Consider the following 15,270-nt stretch of genomic DNA (forward strand, 5'->3'; position numbering starts at 1 on the left):
ACTATTATGCAATAAAAAACCTTTAGTGGTACTAAAATTTTAGAATAGTTCAGATATACAGAAAAATTTCAAAGATATACAGCGTTCCCATTTTTTTCCTATTACTAACCTCTCATATTTGTCACAACTAATGAATATTCAATACAGTATTATTAACTAAAGCCCAAACATTTATTCAGATTTCCTTAGTTTTTAGCTAACATTCTTTTTATTTGTTCCAGGATCCCCATCCGGGCCACCACATTGAATTTATTTGTCATTTTAGGTACCTCTTGGCTGTGAGTTTCTCAGATTTTCCTTGTTTTTGTTGCCCTTGACAGTTTGAGGGAGTACTAGTCAGTTATTTTTGTAGAATGTCCTAAATTTGAGTTTGGCTGACTTATGTATCACATAATCTGATATATAAATGTTTTTCACAATTATATATATAATATTAGTATATCAGATTATGTGGTGCCTACTTATAAGCACCAAAGTTATTTCTTTTTTTTTTTTTTTTTTTTTTTTTTTGAGACGGAGTCTCGCTCTGTAGCCCAGGCTGGAGTGCAGTGGCCGGATCTCAGCTCACTGCAAGCTCCGCCTCCCGGGTTCACGCCATTCTCCGGCCTCAGCCTCCTGAGTAGCTGGGACTACAGGCGCCCGCCACCTCGCCCGGCTAGTTTTTTGTATTTCTTAGTAGAGACAGGGTTTCACCGTGTTAGCCAGGATGGTCTCGATCTCCTGACCTCGTGATCCACCCATCTCGGCCTCCCAAAGTGCTGGGATTACAGGCTTGAGCCACCGCACTCGGCCCGCACCAAAGTTATTTCTAAGAGAATGAGGTATTGATCCAACATCTGCCTTAAGAATGGTAGTAAACAAATTATGCTTAACTTTGAAGCTACTGACTATATATATTGAATTTTATCCTGGATATATCAGAAATATAGGAAGAAAGTTTCCTGGAATGAGGAAGTATATCCCCATTTTCTCTGTGAGATGGAAGAGCAAATACGTCCTGATGATCTGTAGTTTCCTAACCTTCAAAGTCCACATGACGTCACCGTGCTTTGCTCTATCCAGAATCTCTGTTTAGCCAAGGTCAAGAAGTGTCAGGCCCATTTTAGCAATGAATTTCAATGCATCTCCATTAAAAATTTCTTTATTGTGTTAGTATTGGATTATAACCCAAAGTATAAAAGAAATACCCATGAGTCCATACTGATATAAGATCAGATAAATAAATAAATGGGAGAGTGAGATAATTTTCCCATGCAGAAGAATGGCAAACAATTTATGTAGATTTTCTGCTTACAAGTGGGTGGAGCATAACTTCCCACTCTTTGAGTTTGGGATGCATATAGTGACTTTCTTCCAAAGAGTACAGTACAGAAAAGTGGGTGATGAGAAGAGTAACTTTACAGTGGAGAAACATGACAAACACTACAAACAGCCAGGCTATCAAAGTTCACATCAATAGTATAAGGCATGCTGATGGTATGTACCTTTAATATAATTTGGTGAGAATGGTACTTCACCTCTGTGGTCTTCCTCCCCAAAACCCATAACCCCAGTCAAACCCTAAGAAGAACATCAGCCAAACTCAAATTTAGGGCATTCTACAAAAATAACTGACTAGTACTCTCTCAAACTGTCAAGGTCATCAAAAACAAGGAAAGTCTGAGAAACTCACAGCCAAGAGGTACCTAAAATGACAAATAAATTCAGTGTAGTGGCCCGGATGGGATCCTGGAACAAATAAAAAGAATGTTAGCTAAAAACTAAGGAAATCTGAATAAATGTATGGGCTTTAGTTAATAATACTGTATTGAATATTCATTAGTTGTGACAAATATGAGAGGTTAGTAATAGGAAAAAAATGGGAACTCTGTATATCTTTGAAATTTTTCTGTATATCTGAACTATTCTAAAATTTTAGTACCACTAAAGGTTTTTATTACATAATAGTGCTTTAATTTAATCTCCATGCTATTTAATGAAATTTATCAGTTGTATTTGTGTTTGATTAGACCTTATCTCAAGTTGATTAGAATTACTCATATTTTTTAATGCTATTGTTGCAGTTGTAATAAGGTTGATTTTTCTACAATAGACATAGTAATCGTTACATCATCATTTAATTTTTAAAAAATAATCCTATCCCTTGTGATTATAAACTTGAGATTCTTTAAGAAAGTAGAAAGGTTGTAAGATGTTATGAGTCATAAGATATTTCCAGTTCTGAAGTAATAAGACAAAAATCATTAAATAAATAAATTGGCGTAAAATAAAATTTAGAAAAAAAACACAGTATTTTTGAGAGGACCAGTCCAGACAATGTGTCTATAAGATAGACTTTACAAACTTACTTTGATTAATTTTTGTTTTTCTGAGGATATGATTCTTTTCTGTAATTACTGTTCTGTTTTTTTCTGACAGGCTATCAAATATTGGCTGCCTTAAGCTCTCTGTGAATTGAGTTATTCTCAATAATACCCTGTATTATGAAGGCATTATTTGAGTGGCTGTCCACTGTGATCTGGTTATTTGGAGCTTTACATAAAACAGGTGGTTCTTCCATCTCATTGACATTTCTTATTACCCAGAATTCACCATCCTTTTTCTATGGCTTGTCATATGCAGGCCATCACAGACAGGGCCCTATCCTATAGTTTACCCCAGTTTATTTGGTTTTTCATTTACATTCTGGTCTTTTCTCTTAGATACTCCAAGTTTGCTTGTTTTTGGACTTTATCAAGGCTCTTGCTACATGGTTATGTGTTTATTTACACTGGGAATAATTCCCCAAAGGCTTTGCAACAGCTAATTGTATTTGTTTGGCTCTGTGAGATGACCCAGCCACCTCCGATTCCAGTCAGAGGGGCCATTTACTCTGAGTGGACATGAGGATGATGCCCAGAAGCAAAGAGGAAGCAGCCTCTGATCCGTGATCCTACAGTCTCAGTGCTGCTCAATGGTGCCATTTCTGCTGACCCAGATGCCTCGAGTTGACCCTGTTTGTCTCTCCAAACCTCTTTACTGGTTCTCCTTGACTTAGATGATGCTTTGAACTTGATCTGTTGTATTATGACTGTAATTCCAAGAGCACAGGCTTTCCCGTCATGTAGAGCAGTATCTGAATCCTGCCTCAATCGTTTGTTACCTTTTTAATCTTGAGGATGTTACTTAATCTCTGTGGGTTTCAGTTTCCTCATCTGTCAAAAGAGGATAATAGCACACTGGCAGAGTTGTTATAACGATTAGCTAAAATGTTTCTAAAACTCCTTTAGAAAGCCTCATTCTGTATCATGGACACTAACTACGAGGCCTGAACAGATTCAGGAGAGGGTTCTGCCTTTGATATGGTTTTGGGTGTTAGGGGTCAGGTGGGAGAAGAGACAAAGAAGGAAGAGATACAAGGCAGAGTAACGGACTCTGGGGCAAGAATTCTGGAGCCTCACTACCTGAATATGCAGTCTGGCTCTCCCATGTGTTAGCTGTGTGGCCTTGGTCATTATTGAACTTCTCTGTTGCTGCAGTTTTCTCATCTATAAAATGGAGATTGAAATAGTGCCTAACTCAGTAAATGCGAGGTGCTCAGAGCAGTATCTAAAATGTAGTATTAATTGTCCAGTATTACGAGATTTATTCTTTTCCCAAGGTTTTACATTTTACATTTAACTACACTTGATAATCCACTTACTGATCAATATGTCTTTTTTACAGCCTCAGTAACCTGAAAGTATTAAGATCATTTTGGCCTTTTTAGTATACTTATATAAACAAAAGTTTCTCCTTTCAAAGAAGGCATATGAAGAGGTGCTACATTTATGTCGATATAGCAACACATTTGAATAATTATTTTTAAATTTTCTTTAGATTCTGAAAAAAGATATTCTTTTCAGTATCCTCAGTAATAAAAATCTTTGTCTTTGAATATAGAGTATCAAAAATTAAGCCAACTCTATTAAATTAAATTATGTTGATATTCTGTCTTCTATATGTATAATTTTACATACTTATACAGTTATATATACTTTATAACTTTATAATCTTAATAAAACATACACATATCTATTTATATATGAACTGTGAGTGAGTGTGTGTTTGTGTGTTTTGGGAAAGGGAGTATCAGGAACCAGTGTTTGATGTAAGCTGAATTATTTTCATGAACATAAATTCAATCATTGAGTCACAGCTCATATGAAAAAAATCACATGTGATTTACTGCATGTTTCAGAACTTTTAAAATAAGGCCTTATTAGGTTTTTGACCTTATGGGATGAATTCTACATAAAGCCTGCATTGAGTCAAATGGAGTAAAAAATGAACATCTTTTCTTTCCAGTTCTGCCATCCTTTCTTCCCTTCCATATACCTACATCCTGTAGACACCATAATACTATAACACTGATCTTGGAGGACCTGCAGAAAAGGCCATGAAATGCAGTGGAGCGGGGGCACTGTACTTCAGTAAGACACTCAGTCTAATCTTGGGCATAAGCCTGCCTCCTCTATTGCCTGAGAAAGCTTTACTGCGTTAGCAGCCAATGATATACCTATATGCATTTGACATCCTGAACGTGGCCACTTTAATTATTTTAAGGTTTCCTCTAAAAGTCTGCCTTGCTACTTGAATGGAGATGTGGTCATTTGTGCTAATTGCATTTTAGAGTATTATATTGGTTACAGTAAGCTAATGTTTACAACTTTTGTTCATATCAAATGTCATTGGTCACTTAATTATGTAACAGTTTTCTACCTAGGTATATTTTGCAAACATCAAAAGGCATCAGTCCATCTCCGCATCACTCTCTATGTCTGGACTATGTGCGCATCATATAGTTGCGGCTTTTTTTTTCAGGCTCATGAAGTGCTGCATGCCCCCTGCTACTGAAACCCAGGGTCTTGGCTTGAGAGCCCTCTGCCTGATGCCCAGAAAGGGATTTGAGACTGAGAAAATATTGTTGCACTAGGGTCTTTGCCATGAGGCTTTTAAGAATGAGAGAAACTAAGATACAATATGACTTATGGATCTCTAGGATCATAAGCTGCTTGGATAGCTTACATGTTGAAAGCAGAGGATCTTCAAAAGCCAAAAATCATGCCTCCTTTCTGGCATATGGGCAGAGAGCCTAGACACTCAGAGACCTCCTCTGTTTTACAGGAGATGGTGCTGAGGTCAGGATGGTGAAGGAATATGCACAGAGAAAGGCTGGGTCAAAACTGGGCCCAGATTTTGAGAAAATAAAGCCCACCATTCCAATTTTTATTTTAGTTCTTTTGATCTGAGAGAAAAACTGCATAGTCCAGTAATATACTTAGTAAAAAGACCAACTATTGTACTCTGTGAAGTTAATGTTATGAGGGTGTGTCTTAGAATCTGATCATGGAGTTAATTTTACTCGAATGCAAGATTTTAAGATGGGCGGTTGTTCTCTTGTTATGACCATACGCCATCGTTCCCTCCCCCCTCGCTCAGAATGTGAATAGTAGTCCCATTGTGGGAACTGCTGATTGACATCAAGGCACTGTGTTGTCATGGCTCTAGTTAAAAAATGTGGAAGAAACTAGATCTTTTCAACCTAAAGGTTCTCTCTGTATAGTTAATTAAAGACATTTTAAGAAGACATTTGGATTATAGGAAAGTGATGATATCACATTATGACATTTATTCCTTGCCCCAAGAATCTCAGTAATTGGTTCACCTATTCAAAACTGTTATTTTATCAGAGGGTAAAGATTCCAGGACCCCCAGTCAGACTTATCTAATTTCCCTAATTGGCATATTTAAAAAAAAAAAAAAAACTCTGGACATAAGAACTTTCTGATTTGTGAATATGCCATTCACTCACTTAAGATACAATTTAATGTAAAACTTATCTAATGTTAATGAAAGTCTATAGAAAATTTTAGTCAGGGCTTAACCACTGGCTAATATACAATTTATTCCATTGTATTAAAGAATAGACTTACAAATTTAATTAGAATTCCACAGAAATATAAACTATTAGAATGCGGTACAACTCAGGGTGCTTATTGTTGAGATTCTCACTTTACAATGAAGGAAACTATAGCTTGGAAAAAGATAAAGTGACCTTTCGATAATTATGTAACAGATAAACAGATAGTCTGTAGCAACACAGATACCAGATCCAACAGCTTTTGACTTCTAGTCCCATATTTTTCCTACTAGGCCAGGGTATTTTATATAATCAGAGTTATTTTATTCTATGCAGTGCTGTTGTGATATATGAAAAACAGAAGGTGTACTCAATGCTTTCCAAGAACTTCTGCTCTCATAAATCTTGTATCTTACCATGGATAGATATGTGTATTTATAAGTATATCTATGACTCCTTCAAGAGTAACTTACTACTATTTCTTTCTTTTCATTTTTATTTTTTATTTTTTATTTTTGAGACAGAGTCTTACTCTGTCACCCAAGCTGGAGTGCAGTGGTGCAATCATGGCTTACTGCAACCTCCATTGCAGTGAGTGATCCTCCCACCTCAGCCTCCTGAATAGCTGGGACCACAGGCGCACACCACCATGCCTGGCTAGTTTTTGTGTTTTTGTAGAGATGGGGTTTCACCATGTTGCTAAGGCTAGTCTCAAACTCCTGAGCTCAAGTGATCTGCCCCTCAGCCTCCCAAAGTACTGGGCTTACAGGCATGAGCCATCATGCCTGGCTTAAAAATGTTTTAAAATATACCTAAAACCTGATCATATATGGTAACCAAAACCAACAACAAAACAAAACCAGTCAAATGAATGCACAAAGACGTTGAAGATGGTAGAAATGTGATTTAAGTGAAACTATATGAACAAAGGCACAGGTGAGCCTAGTAAGAGTCACCAACATGAGGTACCCACTAGGAAAGAAAATGCAGGTTAGTCTGCACTAAATGAAATATGATCAGTTTGAATGATGGAAGTAATAGGACTGTTTCGCTTTGTGTAGCCACATCATGGGACCTTGTGTTATGTTTTGTGTGACACATCATTCAAAACACTATTGATCAACTGGAATGTATTCCTAGGCTCGGAAATTGAATGTTGAATAGACTTGAAGTCACAGAGTAATGTCTAAAGAAATTGCAGATATTTTGTGTAGAGGAGGAAAATCTGGATGGGGGATGATATATGCCCTCCAGTAACGGAGGGGTCATCATGTGGAAGTCATGCTAGATTTGAGCTTCCAAATCGAGGGCTAATAAACAGAAGCTCCAGTGAGGCTCCTGCTGTCATAGAATAGGACATTTTGGCTCAGAGTTTTTTTTTTTTTTTTTTTTTTTGGCACGGAGTCCCACTCTGTCATTCAGGCTGGAGTGCAGTAGTGTGATCTTGGCTCACTGCAACCTCTGCCTCCTGGGTTCAAGCAATTCTCATGCCTCAGCCTCCTGAGTAGCTGAAATTACAGGCGTGTGCCACCATGACTGGTTAATTTTTGTATTTTTAGTAGAGACGGGGTTTTACCATGTTGGCCAGGCTGGTCTCGAACTCCTGACCTCAGGTGATCTGCTTGTCTTGGCTTCCCAAAGTGCTGGGATTTCAGGTGTGAGCCACCACGCCCAGGCCTTGGCTCAGGGTTTTAAATACTCAGGCTGTTGCATTCAAAAGATAGAATGACTTGTCTCTCTCCCAGGGCACTGCGTTTATAGTCACCAGAGGTGTTCCCCTTGAGCCTGGATGATTACATGGAGGAGGTTTTAAAGGGCAGCATTCACAATTTAGATTTGCGGTTGGACCAGATGACCTTTAAGGTGCTTTCCAGCACCTGGGGTTTTATGATTCTATTTCTATTATGCATCTACGCTGGGTATGTGTCACATTGTTTGAAGCAAACACTGAGAATGAACAGGAGCACAGTGTGGAATGTTGATGGCGCTCACATCTATTTTGTGTTTCAATTTCTGGAAGCAGTCTTTGTCTTTGAGGCAGTTTGGTCCCTGACCTTCTGTAACATTTGGAGCCCAGCCACACTGTCTTTGTTTACTGTAAAGAGCATGGAAAAACCGACTTCCTGACAGTGCTCTGCAAAGTCTAAGGTCAAACCACTCACAGGTGAACAAACACAGTTCTTCCACCTTAAACTTGCCATTTGGAGCCTGTGAGATGGACGAGGGTAATAACGCTGGGTAGCAGAGAGAGGGGAAATCAGTCCTCTGCCAGCAGCCAGCAATTAGTCACTTTGTCAGTCTGCTTTGGGAAGGGCTCATCTTAATTCAGCATCCATTTTGAAGAGGTTAGAAACCATGATATGCAGTTTTAAGTCCTCTAGCAACTCTGCTAAATAAACCTATAGACCCTGCCTTTCTTGACACTATCAGCCCATCATTAATATTTCCCAGGATTGCACAGATAAAGCATAGCATTCTTATATAACTTAAAGGATTGAAGAGTCACATTCATTGAATATTCACAGCATGCAAGCTCTTTCTGCTATGGTAACGTCTCCAGGTGGCTTAGGTGGGTTGGCTCCCTGTCAAGAGAGCAGACCCTTCTTTTTTTTTTTTTTTCTTTTTAAACTATATCCTGCTTTTTCTTTTTTTTCTTTTTCGAGACAGTGTCTTGCTCTGTCACCCAGGCTGGATGGCAGTGGCATGATCATGGGTCACTGCCACCTCTACCTCCTAGGTTCAAGTGGTCCTCCCACCTCAGCCTCCTGAGTAGCTAGGACTACAGGTGCACACCAAAACACCCAGCTAATTTTTGTACTTTCTTTGGTAGAGATGGGGTTTTGCCATGTTGCCCAGGCTGATCTCGAATTCCTGGGCTCAAGCAGTCCGCCCACCTTGACCTTCCACGGTGCTGGGATTACATGAGTGAGCCACTGCACTTACCCTGCCTCCCCTGCTATTTTTTTACTATCATCAAATGCAATAGCTTCCCTCTGTGAAAGGAAGGGAAGTGTCTTCTTCCTGGGTAAGTGTATTGTAAGCTCTTTCAGGGCCCTAGACAATGCCTACCACACTCTCTTAGATTAGCAGATCCACATAATGCATTTGTGTGAACATCATTGAATCAAACAATGACCTTGCTCACACATTTACCCATTTACTCAAAATCACTTATTTGTGAGATCCAAGTTTTCTTCTTACTATTTAAAGATTATTAGAGTTGATCTAAAGTGATATAAATGAAAATATTACCAACATAAATTCACGTTTTTCTTTTTTCTTGGAATAAATTCAGCTTTGGCTGTTTTTTTATTTTTCTCTCTTGTTCTTTTTTTTTTTTTCTTGGTCTCTGGTGTAAGCAGGCTCTCGAAATGCCCTAGTTATCTAACATTGCTCTTGAACTCCACTTACAGATGATATACTAGCCTTTTACTAAAATGTATCTGGGTATTAAAAGCTCAATTCTTTACTGCTGATGAGAAAGATTATTAACACTTTTTTTTCCCAGCTATAATATGAGGCAGTAACACCCCTTTTAACTTCCAGAGCCAGAGGCAGTATGTCACATTAACCTTCATTAACTGCCCAAGAAATGAGGTGCGTTCATTAATTTAGTATTCTTTTTAGCTAAGATTGTGTGAGAAGGCTGATAAACGTCTGTGGTTTCTCCCTTTGCTATTAAAAAAAAATAAATAAAAGAATGGTAAAGTATGTTAGCCTGCTTATCTTATCGTCTTGATAAGTGCAACATTCTGATTAGGGGTCAGATCTGGACAGGATGAGTCTGCAGCTGGTGGGCAAGGATGGGGGTCGCTGGGGCAGGGTGGAGGAAACGCAGCCTGACCGAGATCAGCCTGAGGAAGAGCATCCGAGGCGTGTGGTGGGGGAAATCAGGTAGCATCTGAAAACCAAGCCAAAGGTGGAAAGAGAAAATAAATTCTATTTCTATATAAGTAATGACATGATGGAAGCCAGCCCACCTAAGCCACTCAGATATCCTGTGAATTACTAAATTCACTGTAGAGATTTTTGGCATATGTGGCATGATCACTTCTGATGTTCCCATTTCTCTTTCCATCACCTTCATTTATTCATTACTTTAAAAAGGCATATCAAGCATTTTGCTAGCTCCTGGGGGAAAAAAAGATGAATGACACAACTCCTAAGCTCAGGGACCTGCGTTCTTTCTTCATCTGAGCGTTAAAAAATGTAGAGTCAGCTTTACCATCACCTCCTCTCTGTTTTCCAAGAATACTGCAATAATGTTGTTTCTTCATAACACCTCCAGAATCCATCTCAATTTTCCTTTCACCACTACCAAGGTTTGGGCACCATTCCCTTTTAGCCAGGCAATTGCAGAAGCCTCTTGATTAGTCTCCTTATATCCAATCCCTTCCTCCCCCATCAATCTTAGATTTGGTTACTGGACTTATTATCCTACAATTTCGTTCTTGGTCCCATTGTTTATGAAGAGGAGGGTAATGTCTTAGCTTTATATTGTGGCTCTCCTCAACCTAGTCCCACTTCTACAGCACTAACACCTGACTTGAACCACAGTGATTCCTTCATCCACCTTCAGACATATGTATGTATTTTCACATATCTGGTCTCCCTCCCACAATTTTTTTCATTTCCAAAGCAGGACAGCATGGTGGTTAAGACCATGCGCTCGGGGACCAGATGCGCTTTACTACTTACTTGCTGTGTAGTTTGGACAATTTATTTAATCTCTCTTTTGTGCTTCTGTCTGTATATCACTGAAAATAACTTATTAAAAGTATTTTCTCATAAAATTAAGTAGGTTAATGTATCTAAAATGCTTAAAATAGATGCTGGCATGTAGTAAGTGCTAATTTTTAACGACTGCTGTTGCTATTGTTGTTAATACCTAATCCCCTCCCTACTCCCTGGCCAAATATTTTATAGCTCACTGCAAATCCCAGGGAACTCGGGGAACCTCCCCAGACAGTTAAGTAGAAGTGTTTGTTCCTTTTTCAGCCCTTCTGTGGCACCACTTATCTGACCCACATTTAGCAAGTGGATTGAGACTTACTAATTATTTTCATGGGAAATAAAACCTGAAGAAATGACTAGCAATAGAAGATAATAAATGGTTAGTAATGATAGAAAAAAGTTGCATAGGCTCTATAGAGTGTATGTTCTCTGAGGGCACGGTCAATGCTTCGTGTGTCTTTGTTTCTTGTACAATGCTTTGTGCCTTCTTGTTAACAAAATTAAGCTCCCAGTTTTTTTTCTGATTCAATCGAGGATGTGATCAGAAGATCATTAATAGACCAATCTGTTTAAACAGACAATGGATAATCAGATAATAGAGTGTCTTGACTGGTAGTGTATCAATGTGAAGAAATAAGGAGCCACCTTGGTTTTAGACAAAGGGTTGTCTAGCCCATCTGGACAGTAGTTCTGGACATCATGAATGTGGTGGTTTGGGAGGATTAGTTTGGTGGCAGGCTGCCAAATGGAATGAAACAAAAAGAGGGTCACCAGAGAGGAGGGTATTAGTACCTGAGCTTGGACTCTAGGAATAAATGGAGAAGAAATCTTAAATCCAAGGACAGATGGTAAAGAGAGAATATATAGGAATTGGGAGATCATAGAGGATGTTGAAGAGGCAAGGGTAAAAAAAGTGACTACTGGATCTCTTCCTTGGTTAACTTTGGAGAATTCAAATTGGGAAAAGGTTGTCTTGAAGGACAAAAGACGTATGCAGTTACTGGACCTTGAGCTCCAGGATGTCTGAGACCATGCATCTCTTGCTCATCACCGGAACCCCAGTGTCTGGGGCCATCCTTGACACACTTATATGGTGAGAGGCTGAAAGGGCATCTCAAATGAATGAATGGCCGCTTACCTTGATATCCACACAGTCCAATGAGACATGTTGTAGACGATTATCTCCCACCTGTTTAATGGTTCTCCGGTTCTAGTTAGCTGGCATAATCAATTTTGCTAAAAAGGCATACCTCTCACATCTTGGGAAGGACATCCCAAATAGGCAACTTACTTAATTCCAGGAAGAGTGACAGAATCTACAGACCCTGAGGCAATCTCACTTGTACTTGCCTTCATGTAACTAGTAAAACATACCTGGCAGTGCAGCACCTCCACAGAAAGGTGCTCCAGAAAGCAATTGTTTGCTCTCACCCTGCTGAGAAGTAGCAATATCCATGTGGCTTAAGGGCTGTAGCTGCAGCCATGAACAGTGTTAGAAAAATATCACCACCATTTGCCAGCATGAGATGCCAAACTGCAAATAAGAGACATGTCGATTCAATGAAGCGGAAACATTTCACTTGTTTTTAAGATTACTTGCGAGAACTTTATTGCTATGTGTTTGTCTGCCTTTAAATAAGAAATTGCATTTTTTTTTAAAAAACCACCTCCTCTCTTCTCCCCACAAAGGGACAAGGCTTTCCTACTCGGGTGAATATTGCCTGTGCTGCTTACCGAAGAAAGGGAGCAGTCTTGGCAAGCATCTTATTAGTCTAAAAATAAATTATTCAGAATGCAGGTTCAGATACAGATTGCAGGGAGAGATAATAGAATTGGTTTTCCAAGCCTGATCATGCTATGAAGACGTGGTGTGTGCTTTTCAGGAATCCACTTAAGTGGAATCAGCTTTGACTAATACAAACTAGAAATAATATTGCTGCCATCCAGCTAGTGTCTGTGGTACAGCATCCTCAGAATGTCTTCAAGTATCCACGGCCTCTTTAGTCTCTGTAAGTGCGCATATGTAAAAGTGTATATGTATTCCCAAGCAAGCTTCAGAGGCATGCTTCTCATTGTTCTTTTAAGGAAATGTCTTCCTGGCCGCCTGAGAGGGGCATGTCTCACTTGAGGTTTGTCTCCCTCCTGCTCCCCCTGCCTGGGTGAAAGAGTTGACCACATCAGCAGCCGACTGCAGTTTGTCATGTGGTTTCTCATGTGATGCTGGGTCTGCAGCACTTGGGAGCAAGTCTTTGTGACTGGCACTCATGGACAGACAGTGGTGTTCAGGGACAGAACAGATTTTGGAGGGGGTGGGGAGGCCAATAAACCAAGAAACGTCAGAAATAAAAGTCGCATGAAGTACTCTGATCTCTGTATTCGTTTTTTTTTTTTTTTTAATTTGATTTTAACTCTTGCTTTTTTTTATGGTTTGTGTCTGTTTTTTCCATCCCCGCTGGCGCCGAGCTGCGCTGTTTTGTGTTTCTTTCTTTTTTTTTTTTTTTTTTTTTTTCTTTTTTTTTTTTAATTCTGAAGCCAGACCGTCTCTCCTCACAGCGCCAGGGCTGCATCTCCGTGGGCACGCCAAGCTTCCCCTGGTTACCTGAGCTGCTCCTGCCGTCTCCCGCCTGGGCTTCGCCGTGGTGCACCCGATCCCGGAATCGTGCGTCTGCGCCCTGCGAAAGAAGGACCTGCTGGCGGAGCTCCGGCCAGGGTCTCCTCCCTCGCAGCTGGGCGAGGCGACTTGGAGGACAGGGTGAAGCTGCAGAAGACCTGGGGTGGGACGGCTAGAGAGGACGCCAAGGACTGGGGAAGGGGAAGTTAGGAGTACCTTACATCCAATACCCACCCGTGCTCCGCAGGGCAAGGGCAGCCGTCGCCTCGGCCGCGTGCACCCAGCTCAGGCTGTTCCCAGGGATTTAGTCTGGGGGGTCAACCCATGGCGAGATGTGGTGGCATTTTACCTCAGAGTGGAGCTGAAGATGGATAAACAAGGTATCTGATGTATCTGCCTGAGAAGGCAGAGCTGGAGAAAGGCGGAGTGAGGGAGCGCGTGGAAAGAAAGAGATGCCGAATGCCGGGTGATTGTCTGCCGCTTGCTGTGCATTCTCATTCTAGGGAGGATGGCATAATTTATAACCCAGCACATGGATGGAGGAACTGTAAATTGCAGTCTGGATGTCCCCGACGCTGTCAACGAAGGAACTGATGGGCTAGGTGACTGTACCAGTGTCCCCAGAGAAAATCGCCGCCTCGCAGCATGGATTTAAATGCATGTGCATGCATGTAGAGACATGAAAAAGGTTTCTGACCATTTTACACAGGAAGTCTGTCACTTTGCTGGATCGGGCTTGATTGCAGCTTGTGTTTTCAGCTCCAGCTCAACACCCATTTCCTGACTAGTGAGACAGCATGGCCAAAGCAGCTGCATGCAGAATTTTCTTTTTACTCGGAAAGCAAGCCCCCTCTGTTTTAACTCCTTCCAGTTCTGAATGCTCTGTGCTTTGCTAGGACCGATTGTGGGGTTTTGTTTTCTTCTTCTACAAATCCCTGTAAACACAGCTGTATTCAGTAATGGCAAAAAATTCTATCCTGTAAATAGAAATCTGATCAATTTAATCAAAATAAATGTATCCCAGATGACTTTGAGACCAGCTGGCTACCACAGGCTTCAGATGCTAAATGCTCAGTGGAGATGAATACAGTGTTATATTTACATGTTTCAGAATGCCGGGATCAGCCTATAATTTGCAAAAAGAAATTATTTTCTAAGGAGGAGAGGTGGTCCTACCAGCTCACAGCTAAGATGGCTAGATACAGGTGTAAATGCTCTTCATGTGATTTGGAGATTTGCAGTGTTGCATTTCAAAAGGCATGTGCCATGAGGCAGAGTATGGCCGTTGTCAGTATGGAGAATGCTCGCTTCTAACTTGCTGTTATGGAGAGCCGAATGCCCTCCAAGTAGCTTCTAGTGAGGTTGAGGGCAGGCACTTGAGGCTTGTTGTAGATTCAAATGTGAGGACTGGGGTTCTCCAACCCCAGCTCAGTGGAGTCAGCTCAACCCTGGGGGTGAGGAGCTTTCCCAGTTGTCATGGGGAGCTCTTCTGGGACGCCTGTCTGGCCCTTCCACTGTTTGTTACTAATTCTACAAAGGCAGCTCTGTGTGTTGGATTATGTTTGGCCAGCTGTTGGTGCATTCCTGCGGGTGGGGCTGGGTGAGGATCTTATTACTGTACTTTCAAACTGTAGATCTGTGTGCAGGGATAGTACAGAAGGAAAGGAAAAGCAGTAAGTTACAGAATCTGATCATTCTTACCTCTTTCTCCAGATAGTCCTAGAGTGAATCCAGAAAGGCTTTAAAGTGAAAAGAGGAAAGAGAGAGTAAGTGATTGGGGGTGGGTGGCATGAGGAGAAGAGAATGAAACAGAGCAAGCGCACAAGAGAAAAACAGCCTTAGAACTTCAAAGCTGCATAGACAAGCAGAATGTCACCAGCTTGTAATTAGCGGTTCATGGTTGCGTCAGTGACTGTATCTATCCAAGAATAACTATGTGATGTGTGCCACAAAGTGAAGAAGATAGTCATAACTAAGTTATCAAACCCAGTTCAAACAAGGGCAAATGGATTAAGAAATGTTCTGTTTGTAAATCAAATACTGA

At 40.5% G+C, this 15,270-nt stretch overlaps 2 long non-coding RNA genes across 2 annotated transcripts in view; one reads left to right on the forward strand and one right to left on the reverse strand.

The window, feature by feature from the left end:
• Window positions 1–1,119: 1,119 nt before the first annotated feature.
• On the reverse strand, window positions 1,120–13,729 carry LOC112622925. The gene is made up of 3 exons (XR_003119056.1): window positions 13,576–13,729; window positions 13,215–13,287; window positions 1,120–3,194 (listed from the first exon to the last, which is right to left on the reverse strand). It is a non-coding gene; the product is annotated as an uncharacterized LOC112622925 (long non-coding RNA).
• LOC112622926 overlaps window positions 13,057–15,270 on the forward strand; it is a 37,215-nt gene continuing 35,001 nt past the window's right edge. The window contains exon 1 of the long non-coding RNA XR_003119057.1: window positions 13,057–13,828. This is a non-coding gene — a long non-coding RNA (uncharacterized LOC112622926). The remainder of the gene's footprint in view (window positions 13,829–15,270) is intronic.

The sequence above is a fragment of the Theropithecus gelada genome, chromosome 4 (genome assembly GCF_003255815.1).
Source record: "Theropithecus gelada isolate Dixy chromosome 4, Tgel_1.0, whole genome shotgun sequence".
NCBI lineage: Eukaryota > Metazoa > Chordata > Mammalia > Primates > Cercopithecidae > Theropithecus > Theropithecus gelada.